This window comes from Cryptomeria japonica, unplaced genomic scaffold, assembly GCF_030272615.1.
Source record: "Cryptomeria japonica unplaced genomic scaffold, Sugi_1.0 HiC_scaffold_24, whole genome shotgun sequence".
Lineage (NCBI taxonomy): Eukaryota > Viridiplantae > Streptophyta > Pinopsida > Cupressales > Cupressaceae > Cryptomeria > Cryptomeria japonica.
In genome coordinates this window covers 682,501-697,500 of record NW_026728846.1, presented here as the reverse complement: position 1 = coordinate 697,500, position 15,000 = coordinate 682,501, and the positions used below count along the sequence as shown (strand labels likewise).

The 15,000-nt window shown below is 60.0% G+C and overlaps 1 non-coding gene across 1 annotated transcript; it reads right to left on the bottom strand.

The window, feature by feature from the left end:
- Positions 1-3,554: 3,554 nt before the first annotated feature.
- Positions 3,555-3,673, bottom strand: LOC131861128 (5S ribosomal RNA). The gene has a single exon (XR_009360206.1). It is a non-coding gene; the product is annotated as a 5S ribosomal RNA (ribosomal RNA).
- Positions 3,674-15,000: the final 11,327 nt, after the last annotated feature.

Sequence of the window (15,000 nt, the reverse complement as noted above, 5' to 3'; positions counted from 1 at the left end):
CGCCGCGGTGGGCACCATGGCGTGCACGAAGTCGGAGCCCGGTTTGCCCCGGGTGCGCACCTCGCGTGCACCTTCGCCGGGGTGGGCACCTTGGTGTGCAGACCTTGGCTGGGTTGCGCGCCCTGGTGGGCACCATGGTGCGCACCAAGGAGCGCTCCGAAGTGTGCTCCAAGGTGCGGCCTGCACGAAGTCGGAGCCCGGTTTGCCCCGGGTGTGCACCTCGGGTGGGCACCTTGGTGCGCATGCCTTGCCTGGGCTGCGCACCAGGGCGGGCTCAAGATGGCACCCGCGTTCCTTTTTTTTCACTATCTTTCAAAACGGAAATTTTAAAATCTCATTTTTTTTTGCCTTTTTCTGGAAATTAGTGAAGGCAGCGCATCAAAGGTGCGCACCTCGCTGCCCACCACGGTGCGCAACGCCGGTGGGCACCCGGGAGTGCTTCGAAGTGTGCTCCAAGGTGCTGCGTGCACGTTGTCGGAGCCCGGTTTGCCCCGGGTGCGCACCTCGCGTGCACCTTCGTCGGGGTGGGCACCTTGGCTGGGTTTGCCCCGGCTGCGCTCCGAAGCGGGGTTATTGGAGCGCCGCCTCTTTTTTTGTCGGAGCGTTTGGTGGGGTTTCTCGCATTGGCTCTTCCGAGGCCCGGTTGCCACCCTGGCGTGCACGAAGTCGGAAGTAGGGTTAATTGCCCGGGTGCGCACCTTTGCCAGGGTGGGCACCTTACCTGGGCTGCGCACCAGGGCGGGCTCAAGATGGCACGCGCGTTCCGTTTTTTTCACTATCTTTCAAAACGGAAATTTTAAAATCTCCTCTTTTTTTTGCCTTTTCTGGAAATTAGTGAAGGCAGCGCATCAAAGGTGCGCACCTCGCTGCCCACCTTGGTGTGCTCTGAGGTGCGCACCCGGGAGCGCTACGAAGTGTGCTCCAAGGTGCGGCGTGCACGTTGTCGGAGCCCGGTTTGCCCCGGGTGCGCACCTCGCCTGCACCTTGGCCGGGGTGGGCACCTTGGCTGGGTTTGCCCAGGGTGCGCTCCGAAGCGGGGTTACTGGAGCGCCCCCTCTTTTTTTGTCAGAGCGTTTGGTGGGGTTTCTCGCATTGGCTCTTCCCAGGCCCGGTTGTTGGGTGCGCTCCCACCCTGGCGCGCGCGAAGTTGGAAGTTGGGTTAATTGCCCGGGCGCGCACCTTCGCCAGGGTGGGCACCTTGGTGCGCACACCTTGGCTGGGCTGCGCACCAGGGCGGGCTCAAGATGGCACCAGCATTCCCTTTTTCTCACTATCTTTCAAAACGGAAATTTTAAAATCTCGTTTTTTTTTTGCCTTTTATGGAAATTAGTGAAGGCATCGCATCAAAGGTGCGCACCTCGCTGCCCACCTTGGTGTGCTCCGAGGTGCCCACCACGGTGCGCAACGCCGGTGCGAACCCGGGAGCGCCCCGATGTGTGCTCCAAGGTGCGGCGTGCACGAAGTCGGACCCCGGTTTGCCCCGGGTGCGCACCTCGCGTGCACCTTGGTGCGCACACCTTGGCTGGGTTGCGCGGCCTGGTGGGCACCATGGTGCGCACCAAGGAGCGCTCCGAAGTGTGCTCCAAGGTGCGGCGTGCACGAAGTCGGAGCCCGGTTTGCCCCGGGTACGCACCTCGCGTGCACCTTCGCCGGGGTGGGCACCTCGGCTGGGTTGCGCGCCCTGGTGCGCACCAAGGAGCGCTCCGAAGTGTGCTCCAAGGTGCGGCGTGCACGAAGTCGGAGCCCGGTTTGCCCCGGGTGCGCACCTTCGCCGCGGTGCGCACCATGGCGTGCACGAAGTCGGAGCCCGGTTTGCCCCGGGTGCGCACCTCGCGTGCACCTTCGGCGGGGTTGCGCGCCCTGGTGGGCACCATGGTGCGCACCAAGGAGCGCTCCGAAGTGTGCTCCAAGGTGCGGCGTGCACGAAGTCGGAGCCCGGTTTGCCCCGGGTGCGCACCTCGCGTGCACCTTCGGCGGGGTTGCGCGCCCTGGTGGGCACCATGGTGCGCACCAAGGAGCGCTCCGAAGTGTGCTCCAAGGTGCGGCGTGCACGAAGTCGGAGCCCGGTTTGCCCCGGGTGCGCACCTCGCGTGCACCTTCGCCGCGGTGGGCACCATGGCGTGCACGAAGTCGGAGCCCGGTTTGCCCCGGGTGCGCACCTCGCGTGCACCTTCGCCGGGGTGGGCACCTCGGCTGGGTTGCGCGCCCTGGTGCGCACCAAGGAGCGCTCCGAAGTGTGCTCCAAGGTGCGGCGTGCACGAAGTCGGAGCCCGGTTTGCCCCGGGTGCGCACCTCGCGTGCACCTTCGCCAGGGTGGGCACCTCGGTGCGCACACCTTCTCAATGTTTTCTTGCCTTTTCTGGAAATTGGTGAAGGCAGCGCATCAAAGGTGCGCACCTCGGTGTGCTCCGAGGTGCGAACCCGAGAGCGCTCCGAGGTGCCCACGAAGTCGAAAGTCGGGTTAATTGCATTGTTTTCCCCGGGTGCGCTCCGAGGTGCGCAACATCGGCGCGCACCAAGGAGGGCTCCGAAGTGTGCTCCAAGGTGCGCACGATGGCGTGCACCTCTGGTGCGCACGATTCGGAGCTCGGTTTGACCGGGGTGCGCACACCTTGGCTGGGTTGCGCACCTTTTGTGCGCTCCAAGGTGCGCACGAAGTCGGAGCTCGGTTTGCCCCGGGTGCGCACCTTCGCCAGGGTGCGCACCTTGATGCGCACGCCTTGGCTGGGCTGCGCACCTTGGTGGGCGCCATGGTGCGCACCTTTCGTGCGCTCCAAGGTGCGCACGAAGTCGGAGCTCGGTTTGCCCCGGGTGCGCACCTTGGTGGGCGCCATGGTGCACTCCGAGGTGCCCAAGATTGGTGCGCACCAAGGAGCGCTCCGAAGTGCGCTCCAAGGTGCGCGCGAAGTCGAAAGTTGGGTTAATTGTCCGGTTTGCCTCGGGTGCGCACCTTGCGTGCACCTTCGCCAGGGTGGGCGCCTTGGTGCGCACACCTTGGCTGGGCTGCGCACACCTTGGCACCCGCGTTTCCTTCATTTTAAATTTTTTTTTTTTACAATCTCTCAAGTGGGAAATTCTATAATCTCAACTTTTTTTGCCTTTTCAGGAAACTTTTGAATGGAGCGCATCATTGGTGCGCTCCGAAGTGTGCTCCAAAGCTCTCTCCAGCTGCGTGCACCTGCCCCGGCCGCGCACCCGGCCCCGCCCAGCTTCGCTCACCTGTCCCGGGCGTCTGGTGCGGAACCTTAGAGTAAGAAACATCACCGTGCACCTTGGCCAACGTGCGCGACTCGACCGAGCGCGCACTGGCCGAGGTGCACACCGATTTCACCTGGGTGCGCGCGCAGCACCTCGGGCGCACCGGGGTGCGCGCACAACGCCCGGGTTGCACCGTGGCCTGTGTGCTCGGGGCGCCTCGGGTGCGCGCTCGGTGTCGCCCCCGCGCGCGCGGTAGTGCGGGCAGCGCACCCCGGCCCGGCCCGGCCCCGACGAGAACGCAAACGGGCAAAAGGTTTATTCAAATAGCATTGCGACGCCCGGCGAAAAACTAAAAAAGGGTGCAACACCGGGACTTCCCGGGAGGTCACCCATCCCAGTACTACTCCGGCCCAAGCGCGCTTAACTGCGGAGTTCTGATGGGATCCGGTGCACTAACGCTGGTATGATCGCACCCGTTATGAGCTTGTCGCAGTGTGTACTTAGCAAACCGCGACCCACGTGCGAATCCACCCCGGCCACCCACCCCCGTCGAGGTGCACACCCTCCCTCGCGAAGTGCGCCCCGTTCGCCAAGTGTGAGCCCTGCCCGGGTGCGCGCACCTTGCTAGGGCGTCGGGTGTGCACCCGGCCCGGCCTACGTGCGTGCACCTGGAGGGGGCGTCGTGTGCGTGCAGTGTCCCGTCTGCAACGCGGTGCCCACACACCACCTCGGGCGCAACGACCTGCGCTCACATGTGGGTCGAGTGCACCTTGGTGCATGTTCGGGGCGCCTCGGGTGCACGCTCGATCTTGCCCCGGTGCACCAAGGCGCTCGGTTTGCCCCGGGTGCGCACTTGGTGCAAGGTGGGCACCCAAAATAGGGATCAAGCACCAAAACACAAGTTTCGGGATGCAAAATGGGACCCAAGGACCACAAATGCGTTCCAAGACCCATGATGGGTCCACGAGAACAAAAATGTGTTCCGAGACTTAATAAACAAATATTGGGTTTTAGGAGAAGAAACATGCTCTGATGCCCAAAACGAGAATCGACCCCGAAAAGGCCACAGGCCAAAAGTGGGATGCGAGACAAAAAAAAATGGGACCCGAGGACCAAAATTGGGTTCCCAGGTCGAAGACAGGGCAACCGGACAAGAAACGACCTCTAAGGCTCGAAATGAGTCCCGACGACTAAAACTTGACAAGAAGCACCCATCAGGCACCCAACTCGACACCCATGGGATGCCGACCCACCCGGGCTTCCACCTAGCACACCTTGGCACCCACCCACCCTCGCACCCAACCTCGCACCCAACTTAGCACCTTTGAACCCACATTGGCACTCACCCTGACCCTGGCACCTTGGAACCCACATTGGCACTCACCTTGACCCTGGCACCCACCTTTGCACTCACCTTGGGACCCACCCTGGCTCCCACCTCGGCACCCACCCAGACACCCACCTTGGTTCCTTGGCACCCACCTTGGATCCTTGGCACCCACCCCGACACCCACCTTGGCACGCAACTTGGCTACTTGCCACCCACCTTGGCTCCTTGACGCCCACCCCGACAACCACCCCGTGACCTACCCTGGCTAGGGTTGGTGCACACCCACCCTGGTGCCCACCTTGGCACCCACCCTATGACCCACCTTGGCACGCACCTTAGTACCCACCCCGTTACCCACCCTAGGACCCACCCCGTGACCCACCTTGGCCAGGGTGGGTGCACCCACCCTGGTGCCCACCTTGGCACCCACCCATCCTAGCACCCAGCCTGTGACCGGGCTTGGAACCCAACCTTGCACCCGCACCCGTCTTGGCCAGTGTGGGTGCGCACCCATCCTGGCACCCACGTTGTGACACACCCTTTAACCCACGCACCCTAGCACCCACGTTGGCACCCACCTTGGAACCCAACCTAGCAACTTGGCACCCACCCCGTGACCCACCTTGGCATCCACCATAGCAGTCGCCGACTTGGCACCCACCTCGGCACCCACCTTGACACTTGTGGACCCACCTTGCCACTCACCCTAGCATCGACCCATCCTAGCACCCACCCTGGCACCTTTGCACCCTAGCACTCACCCATCCTAGCACCTAACCTGTGACCCACCTTGACACTCACCCTCGCACCCACCTTGGAACCCAACCTAGCACCCACCCACCCTGACACCAACCCTAGCACCTACCCACCCTTGCACCCACCCTGTGACCCATCTTGGCACCCACCCATCCTACCACTCAACCTATCACCCACCTTCTCACCCACCTTGGCATCCACCTTAGCACCCACCCACACTGGCACCTTGGCACCCACCTCGGGCAAGGTGGGTGCACACCCACCCTGGCACCCAATTTAGAACCCACCGAGCATGTTACCCACCTTGGCACCCACATTGCAGCCCACCCTAGTACCCACCCTATGACCCACATTGGCATCCACAGCCTAGCACCCAGGCACCTCGACACCCGCCTTGACACCCACCCTAGCACTGAACCTGTGACCCACCTTGGAACTCACCCTAGAACCCACCCACCCTGTGAACCACCTTGGCATCCACCTTAGCACCCACCCACCTTGGCACCCACTCTAGCACTCACCCATCCTAACACCCAACTTGTTACCCACCTTGGCACCCGCCCTCGCGTCCACCTTGAAACCCACCCTAGCACCCACCCACGCAGGAGCCCACCTTGGCACCCAACCTAACACCCACGCATCCTGGCACCCAACTTGTGACCCACCTTGGAACCCACCCTAGTACCCACCTTTGAACCCACTATATCACCAACCCACCTTGGCACCCACCCTATGACCCTCTTTGGAATCCACCCTAGCACGCACCCACCCTGGCACCCACCATGGAGCGCACCCTAGCACCCACCCACCTCGGCACGCACCTCAACACCCACCTTGGTGTGCGCACTGCGCCAACCTCTCAAAGACCCTATGTGGTGCGCTCCAAAGTGTACACCTTTGGTGCGCTCCAAGGTGCGCACCTTTGGTGCACACCGAGGTGCACACCAAAGTGTGCACCGAGGTGAGCACCAAAGTGCACTCCAGGGTGCACACCAAGGCGTGCACCTTTGGTGCGGTCAATGCAAACGAATTCGGAAGTTGGGGTCGATGTCCTAATCGCTGCTGCAGACTACACGTATGAGAATCGGACAAATAGCTTTATATAGGGGAGGTGTTGCGTTTGATGGGTCGACTCCCCTGGTTGTGTGCACTGCACCAACTTCAAAGACCCTGTCTTGTTTAAGAAGTCAAAAGTTGGGGTGGATGTCCTAATCATTGCTGCAGTCTACGCATGTATGAGAATCAGACAAATAGCTTATATAGGGGAGGTGTTGCATTCGGTGGGTTGACTCCCCTGGTTGTGCGCACTGCGCCAACCTCAAAGACCCCGCATAGCAGAAGAAGTCGGAAGTCGGATTTTGGTGAGCACCAAGGCGTGCACCTTTGGTGCGGTCAACGCAGACGAATTCAGAAGTTGGGGTGGATGTCCTAATCGTTGTTGCAGGCTACACATGTATGAGAATCAGACAAATAGCTTATATAGGGGAGGTGTTGGGTTTGATGGGTCAACTCCCTTGGTTGTGCGCATTACGCCAACCTCAAAGACCTTGTTTTCGTTAAGAAGTCAAAAGTTGGGGTCAATGTCCTAATGGCTCCTGCAGGCTACACATGTATGAGAATCGGACAAATAGCTTATATAGGGGAGGTGTTGGGTTTGATGGGTCGACTCCCCTGGTTGTGCGCATTACGTCAACCTCAAAGACCTTGTTTTCGTTAAGAAGTCAAAAGTTGGGGTCGATGTCCTAATTGCTCCTGTAGACTACACATGTATGAGAATCAGACAAATAGCTTATATAGGGGAGGTGTTGGGTTTGATGGGTTGACTCCCCTAGTTGTTCGCATTACACCAACCTCAAAGACCTTGTTTTCGTTTAGAAGCCGAAAGTTGGGGTCGATGTCCTAATTGCTCCTGCAGGCTACGCATGTATGAGAATCAGACAAATAGCTTATATAGGGGAGGTGTTGGGTTTGATGGGTCGACTCCCCTGGTTGTGCGCATTGCGCCAACCTCAAAGACCCTGCATTGCGGATGAAGTCGAAAGTCAGAGTTTGGTGTGCTACAAGGTGTGGTCGAAGGTGCTCACCTAGGTGTGCACCTTTGGAGCACAGGAAAAGTGCCCTCCAAAAGTGCGCACCTTTGGAGTGCACAAAAGTGCCCTCCAAAAGTGCGCACCTTTGGAGCGCAGAAAAGTGCCCTCCAAAAAGTGCCCTCCAAAAGTGCGCACCTTTGGAGCGCAGAAAAGTGCCCTCCAAAAAGTGCCCTCCAAAAGTGCGCACCTTTGGAGCGCAGAAAAGTGCCCTCCAAAAAGTGCCCTCCAAAAGTGCGCACCTTTGGAGCGCAGAAAAGTGCCCTCCAAAAAGTGCCCTCCAAAAGTGCGCACCTTTGGAGCGCAGAAAAGTGCCCTCCAAAAAGTGCCCTCCAAAAGTGCGCACCTTTGGAGCGCAGAAAAGTGCCCTCCAAAAAGTGCCCTCCAAAAGTGCGCACCTTTGGAGCGCAGAAAAGTGCCCTCCAAAAAGTGCCCTCCAAAAGTGCGCACCTTTGGAGCGCAGAAAAGTGCCCTCCAAAAAGTGCCCTCCAAAAGTGCGCACCTTTGGAGCGCAGAAAAGTGCCCTCCAAAAAGTGCCCTCCAAAAGTGCGCACCTTTGGAGCGCAGAAAAGTGCCCTCCAAAAGTGCGCACTTTTGGTGCGCACCAAGGCGCTGGTTCGGTCGTTGCAGGCGAGTTCGGAAGTTGGGGTCGATGTCCTGAGCGGAGGTGCAAACTACACAGGTGTCGGAATCGGACAAATAGCTTATATAGGGGAGGTGTATGCTTCGATGGGTCGACTCCCCAGGTTGAGCGCACCGCGCCAACCTCAAAGACCCTACGGTATGGATGAAGTCGGAAGTTGGGTCCGATGACCGATTCGATTAGTAGGTATGCTCATGAGGTCGGAATTTGGGTCCGATGACCTGCCATGTGCAGGAAGGCGAATGTTGACACTGTGCGTTGCAAGGTGCACACCAAGGCGCTGGTGCGGTCTTTTTAGTCGAGTTCGGAAGTTGGGGTCGATGTCCTGATCGGAGGTGCAAGCTACACAGGTGTGGGAATCGGACAAATAGCTTATATAGGGGAGGTGTATGCTTCGTTGGGTCGACTCCCCGGGTTGAGCGCACCGCGCCAACCTCAAAGACCCTACGGTATGGATGAAGTCGGAAGTTGGGTCCGATGACCGATTCGATATGTAGGCATACTCGCGAGGTCGGAATTTGGGTCCGATGACCTGCCACGTGCAGGAAGGCGAATGTTGGCACTGTGCGTTGCAAGGTGCGCACCAAGGCGCTGGTTCGGTCGTTGGAGGCGAGTTCGGAAGTTGGGGTCGATGTCTTGATCGGAGGTGCAAACTACACAGGTGTGGGAATCGGACAAATAGCTTATATAGGGGAGGTGTATGCTTCGTTGGGTCGACTCCCCGGGTTGAGCGCACCGCGCCAACCTCAAAGACCCTACGGTATGGATGAAGTCGGAAGTTGGGTCCGATGACCGATTCGATATGTAGGCATACTCGCGAGGTCGGAATTTGGGTCCGATGACCTGCCATGTGCAGGAAGGCGAATGTTGGGACTGTGCGTCGCAAGGTGCGCACCAAGGCGCTGGTGCCGTCGTTGCAGTCGAGTTCGGAAGTTGGGGTCGATGTCCTGGTCAGAGGTGCAAACTACACAGGTGTGGGAATCGGACAAATAGCTTATATAGGGGAGGTGTATGCTTCGATGGGTCGACTCCCTGGGTTGAGCGCACCGCGCCAACCTCAAAGACCCTACAGTATGGATGAAGTCGGAAGTTGGGTCCGATGACCGATTCGATACGTAGGCATATTGGCGAGGTCTGAATTTGTGTCCGATGACCTGCCATGCGCAGGAAGGCGGAATTTGGGTCCGATGACCGAGTTGATGGCGTGCCATGCGCAGAAAGGCGGAATTTGGGTCCGATGACCGAGTTGATGTTGATGGCCCGCCATGCACAGGAAGGCGGAATTTGGGTCCGATGACCGATTTGAAGGCGTGCCATACGCAAAAAGGCGGAGTTTGGGTCCGATGACCGAGTTGATATTGATGGCCCGCCATGCGCAGGAAGGCGGAATTTGGGTCCGATGACCTGACATACGCATGGAGTCCGACTCGGGGGCCGATGTTCGATTCGATGACTTGCATTGTGGGTAAAGTCGGAAGTTGTGGTCTTTGACCCGATTCGATGACCAGACTTCGGCTGCTTGAGAATCGGACAAATAACTTATATAGGGGAGGTAGTGTTCTCGAGCATCCTCCCCCCGTGCCCGTTTATGTCGATTGATGCTGGTGCTCGACTGGTTGGAGCGCTCGGATGCAAAAATCTTGCACCAGGATTTATCGATTGTGATGGACACGGCAAGTCTCCTGATTGCTATGCAGGAGCTCATCGTGAATCTCTATGCGGCCTTGGTATGGACTCGACCTGCGGAATGGTTCGGCAATGGTAGTCGCTCCAACACGTCCTTGCAATGGCCACAGAGGTGATTCGACTAGAGCTCCAGTCTAGCTTTTGGGTTGCTTGGCGGACTGGTATAGCCGCGATCGAGTTCCGGCCATGAACGTTTTAGATAGCTCTTGGGCTTTCTGGGACGGAAGTCGGAAGTTTGGGCTGTTGTCCGATTTGATGACCATTCTTCGGATGTGTGAGAATCGGACAAATAACTTATATAGGGGACTGTGTTGTCTCACGCAGCCCCCTCCGTGCCCCTCTATCTCGACCGATGTTGGTGCTTGAAAGGGTTGGGATCGCTCGGATTTATAAACGTGCACCACCATTTGTCGAGTGTGAGGGACGCGGCAGGTCTCCTAAATGCTATGCGGGCGCTCTCTGAGAATCTCTATCCGGCCTCGACACAGACTAGTCTTGCTGAATGGTTTGGCACTGGTAGTCGATCCAACACGTCGTTGTTGTGGCCGCCTAGGCGATTCGATTCGAGCCCCCGTCTAGCTTTTGGGTTGCTTGGCGGATTTTGCCCTATCCGCAAGTGAGCTCGGTCCCTAAACGTTCGAGAAACCCGATTGCTATGCGCCGACTCTCTTTCTTGCGAGCCTCCATCTAGCTTTTGGGTCTCTACGGAACGGAAGTCGGAATCTGGGACCGTTGTTTGATTCGACGAGGCAGACTACGGTTGTGCGAGAATCGGACAAATAACTTATATAGGGGAGGTGTTGACTGGAGCATTCTCCCCCGTGCCCCTCTAACTCGACCAATGCTGGCGCTCGAACGGTGGTAGCGCTCGGATTTTCATTGAGCGCCAGCATTGGTCGATTTAGAGGGGCATGCGAGATTCCCGAATGCTATGCGAGGGCTCTAACGGAAATGTCTATTGGTTTCGGTATGGATGCAATTGCGAGTGGTTCGGCAAAGGTAGTCGTTCCGATGCGTCCATGTCGTGGCCAAATCGATAATTCGATTTGAGCCCTCGTATAGCATTTGGGTCTCTCGATGTGATTCCGCATTCCAGTCCCTTTGGGCACTGCTTGAGCCGCATCCCAGGGGGTTCCCTTCCCAATAATCTGCCTCGCAACCCGATTGCTATGCGGTGAGGCTCCTCGGCCGCCTCGGAACTATCTGTGTATCAGACGCATCGCGGGATAAGGGGTTGGCAACGGTAGTCGCCCCAAGCGCGTCCGATGCTTGGACCATTCCGAGGCGGCCCTGAAGCCTCTTCCGTCTAGCCGTTGGGTCCTTCTCGCCGCATCCCTCGCCTCGCACCCCGATTGCTATGCGGTGAGGCTCCTCGGCCGCCTCGGAACTATCTGTGTATCGGACGCGTCGCGGGATAAGGGGTTGTCACTGGTAGTCGCCCCAAGCGCGTCCGATGCTTGGACCATTCCGAGGCGGCCCTGAAGCCTCTTCCGTCTAGCCGTTGGGTCCTTCTCGCCGCATCCCTCGCCTCGCACCCCGATTGCTATGCGGTGAGGCTCCTCGGCCGCCTCGGAACTATCTGTGTATCGGACGCGTCGCGGGATAAGGGGTTGTCATTGGTAGTCGCCCCAAGCGCGTCCGATGCTTGGACCATTCCGAGGCGGCCCTGAAGCCTCTTCCGTCTAGCCGTTGGGTCCTTCTCGCCGCATCCCTCGCCTCGCACCCCGATTGCTATGCGGTGAGGCTCCTCGGCCGCCTCGGAACTATCTGTGTATCGGACGCGTCGCGGGATAAGGGGTTGTCATTGGTAGTCGCCCCAAGCGCGTCCGATGCTTGGACCATTCCGAGGCGGCCCTGAAGCCTCTTCCGTCTAGCCGTTGGGTCCTTCTCGCCGCATCCCTCGCCTCGCACCCCGATTGCTATGCGGTGAGGCTCCTCGGCCGCCTCGGAACTATCTGTGTATCGGACGCGTCGCGGGATAAGGGGTTGTCACTGGTAGTCGCCCCAAGCGCGTCCGATGCTTGGACCATTCCGAGGCGGCCCTGAAGCCTCTTCCATCTAGCCGTTGGGTCCTTCTCGCCGCATCCCTCGCCTCGCACCCCGATTGCTATGCGGTGAGGCTCCTCGGCCGCCTCGGAACTATCTGTGTATCGGACGCGTCGCGGGATAAGGGGTTGTCACTGGTAGTCGCCCCAAGCGCGTTCGATGCTTGGACCATTCCGAGGCGGCCCTGAAGCCTCTTCCGTCTAGCCGTTGGGTCCTTCTCGCCGCATCCCTCGCCTCGCACCCCGATTGCTATGCGGTGAGGCTCCTCGGCCGCCTTGGAACTATCTGTGTATCGGACGCGTCGCGGGATAAGGGGTTGTCACTGGTAGTCGCCCCAAGCGCGTCCGATGCTTGGACCATTCCGAGGCGGACCCGAAGCCTCTTCCGTCTAGCCGTTGGGTCCTTCTCGCCGCATCCTTCGCCTCGCACCCCGATTGCTATGCGGTGAGGCTCCTCGGCCGCCTCGGAACTATCTGTGTATCGGACGCGTCGCGGGATAAGGGGTTGTCACTGGTAGTCGCCCCAAGCGCGTCCGATGCTTGGACCATTCCGAGGCGGACCCGAAGCCTCTTCCGTCTAGCCGTTGGGTCCTTCTCGCCGCATCCCTCGCCTCGCACCCCGATTGCTATGCGGTGAGGCTCCTCGGCCGCCTTGGAACTATCTGTGTATCGGACGCGTCGCGGGATAAGGGGTTGTCACTGGTAGTCGCCCCAAGCGCGTCCGATGCTTGGACCATTCCGAGGCGGACCCGAAGCCTCTTCCGTCTAGCCGTTGGGTCCTTCTCGCCGCATCCCTCGCCTCGCACCCCGATTGCTATGCGGTGAGGCTCCTCGGCCGCCTTGGAACTATCTGTGTATCGGACGCGTCGCGGGATAAGGGGTTGTCACTGGTAGTCGCCCCAAGCGCGTCCGATGCTTGGACCATTCCGAGGCGGCCCCGAAGCCTCTTCCGTGTAGCCGTTGGGTCCTTCTCGCCGCATCCCTCGCCTCGCACCCCGATTGCTATGCGGTGAGGCTCCTCGGCCGCCTTGGAACTATCTGTGTATCGGACGCGTCGCGGGATAAGGGGTTGTCACTGGTAGTCGCCCCAAGCGCGTCCGATGCTTGGACCATTCCGAGGCGGCCCCGAAGCCTCTTCCGTGTAGCCGTTGGGTCCTTCTCGCCGCATCCCTCGCCTCGCACCCCGATTGCTATGCGGTGAGGCTCCTCGGCCGCCTTGGAACTATCTGTGTATCGGACGCGTCGCGGGATAAGGGGTTGTCACTGGTAGTCGCCCCAAGCGCGTCCGATGCTTGGACCATTCCGAGGCGGACCTGAAGCCTCTTCCCTCTAGCCGTTGGGGCTTTCTCGCCGCATCCCTCGCCTCGCACCCCGATTGCTATGCTGTGAGGCTCCTCGGCCGCCTTGGAACTATCTGTGTATCGGACGCATCGCGGGATAAGGGGTTGGCAGTGGTAGTCGCCCCAAGCGCATCCGATGCTTGGACCATTCCGAGGCGGCCCTGCAGCCTCTTCCGTCTAGCCGTTGGGGCCATCTCGCCGCATCCCCCACCTCGCACCACGATTGCTATGCGGTGAGGCTCCTTGGCCGCCTCGGAACTATCTGTGTATCGGACGCATCGCGGGATAAGGGGTTGTCACTGGTAGTCGCCCCAAGCGCGTCCGATGCTTGGACTATTCCGAGGCGGCCCTGCAGCCTCTTCCGTCTAGCCGTTGGGGCCATCTCGCTGCATCCCCCACCTCCTCGGCCGCCTCGGAACTATCTGTGTATCGGACGCATCGCGGGATAAGGGGTTGGCAGTGGTAGTCGCCCCAAGCGCGTCCGATGCTTGGTCTATTCCGAGGCAGCCCTGCAGCCTCTTCCGTCTAGCCTTTGGGGCCATCTCGCCGCATCCCTCGCCTCGCACCCCGATTGCTATGCGGTGAGGCTCCTCGGCCGCCTGGGAACTATCTTCGTATCGGACGCATCGCGGGATAAGGGGTTGTCACTGGTAGTCGCCCCAAGCGCGTCCGATGCTTGGACTATTCCGAGGCGGCCCTGTGGCCTCTTCCGTCTAGCCGTTGGGGCCATCTCGCCGCATCCCCCACCTCGCACCCCGATTGCTATGCGGTGAGGCTCTTCGGCCGCCTTGGAACTATCTTCGTATCGGACGCATCGCGGGATAAGGGGTTGTCACTGGTAGTGGCCCCAAGCGCGTCCGATGCTTGGACTATTCCGAGGCGGCCCTGCAGCCTCTTCCGTCTAGCCGTTGGGGCCATCTCGCCGCATCCCCCACCTCGCACCCCGATTGCTATGCGGTGAGGCTCCTCGGCCGCCTTGGAACTATCTTCGTATCGGACGCATCGCGGGATAAGGGGTTGTCACTGGTAGTCGCCCCAAGCGCGTCCGATGCTTGGACTATTCCGACGCGGCCCTGTGGCCTCTTCCGTCTAGCCGTTGGGGCCATCTCGCCGCATCCCCCACCTCGCGCCCCGATTGCTATGCGGTGAGGCTCCTCGGCCGCCTTGGAACCATCTTCGTATCGGACGCATCGCGGGATAGGGGGCTGTCACTGGTAGTCGCCCCAAGCGTGTCCGATGCTTGGACCATTCCTAGGCGGCCCTGAAGCCTCTTCCGTCTAGCCGTTGGGGCCTTCCCGCCCCATCCCTCGCCTCGCACCCCCGATTGCTATGCGGTGAGGCTCCTCGGCCGCCTTGGAACCATCTGTGTATCGGACGCATCGCGGGATAAGGGGTTGGCACTGGCAGTCGCCCCAAGCGCGTCCGATGCTTGGACCATTCCGAGGTGGCCCTGAAGCCTCTTCCGTCTAGCCGTTGGGGCCTTCCCGCCCCATCCCTCGCCTCGCACCCCGATTGATATGCGGTGAGGCTCCTCGGCCGCCTTGGAACTATCTGTGTATCGGACGCATCGCGGGATAAGGGGTTGGCACTGGTAGTCGTCCCAATCGCATCCGATGCTTGGACCATTCCGAGGCGGCCCTGCAGCCTCTTCCGTTTAGCCGTCGGGGCCTTCCCGCCGCATCCCTCGCCTCGCATCCCGATTCCTATGCGGTGAGTCTTCTCGGCCGCCGCGGAACTATACCTGTTATTGCTACTGCATCCTTCGGCTGGTAACCTCCTCTGCCGCCTTGGAACGTTCTCTTTGTCGGACGCGTCGCGGGATAAGTGGTTGGCACTGGTAGTCGCCCCAAGCGCGCCCGATGCATAGACCGCTCCGAGTCGACCTTGCTTTCAGCCTCTCACATGCATAGACCTC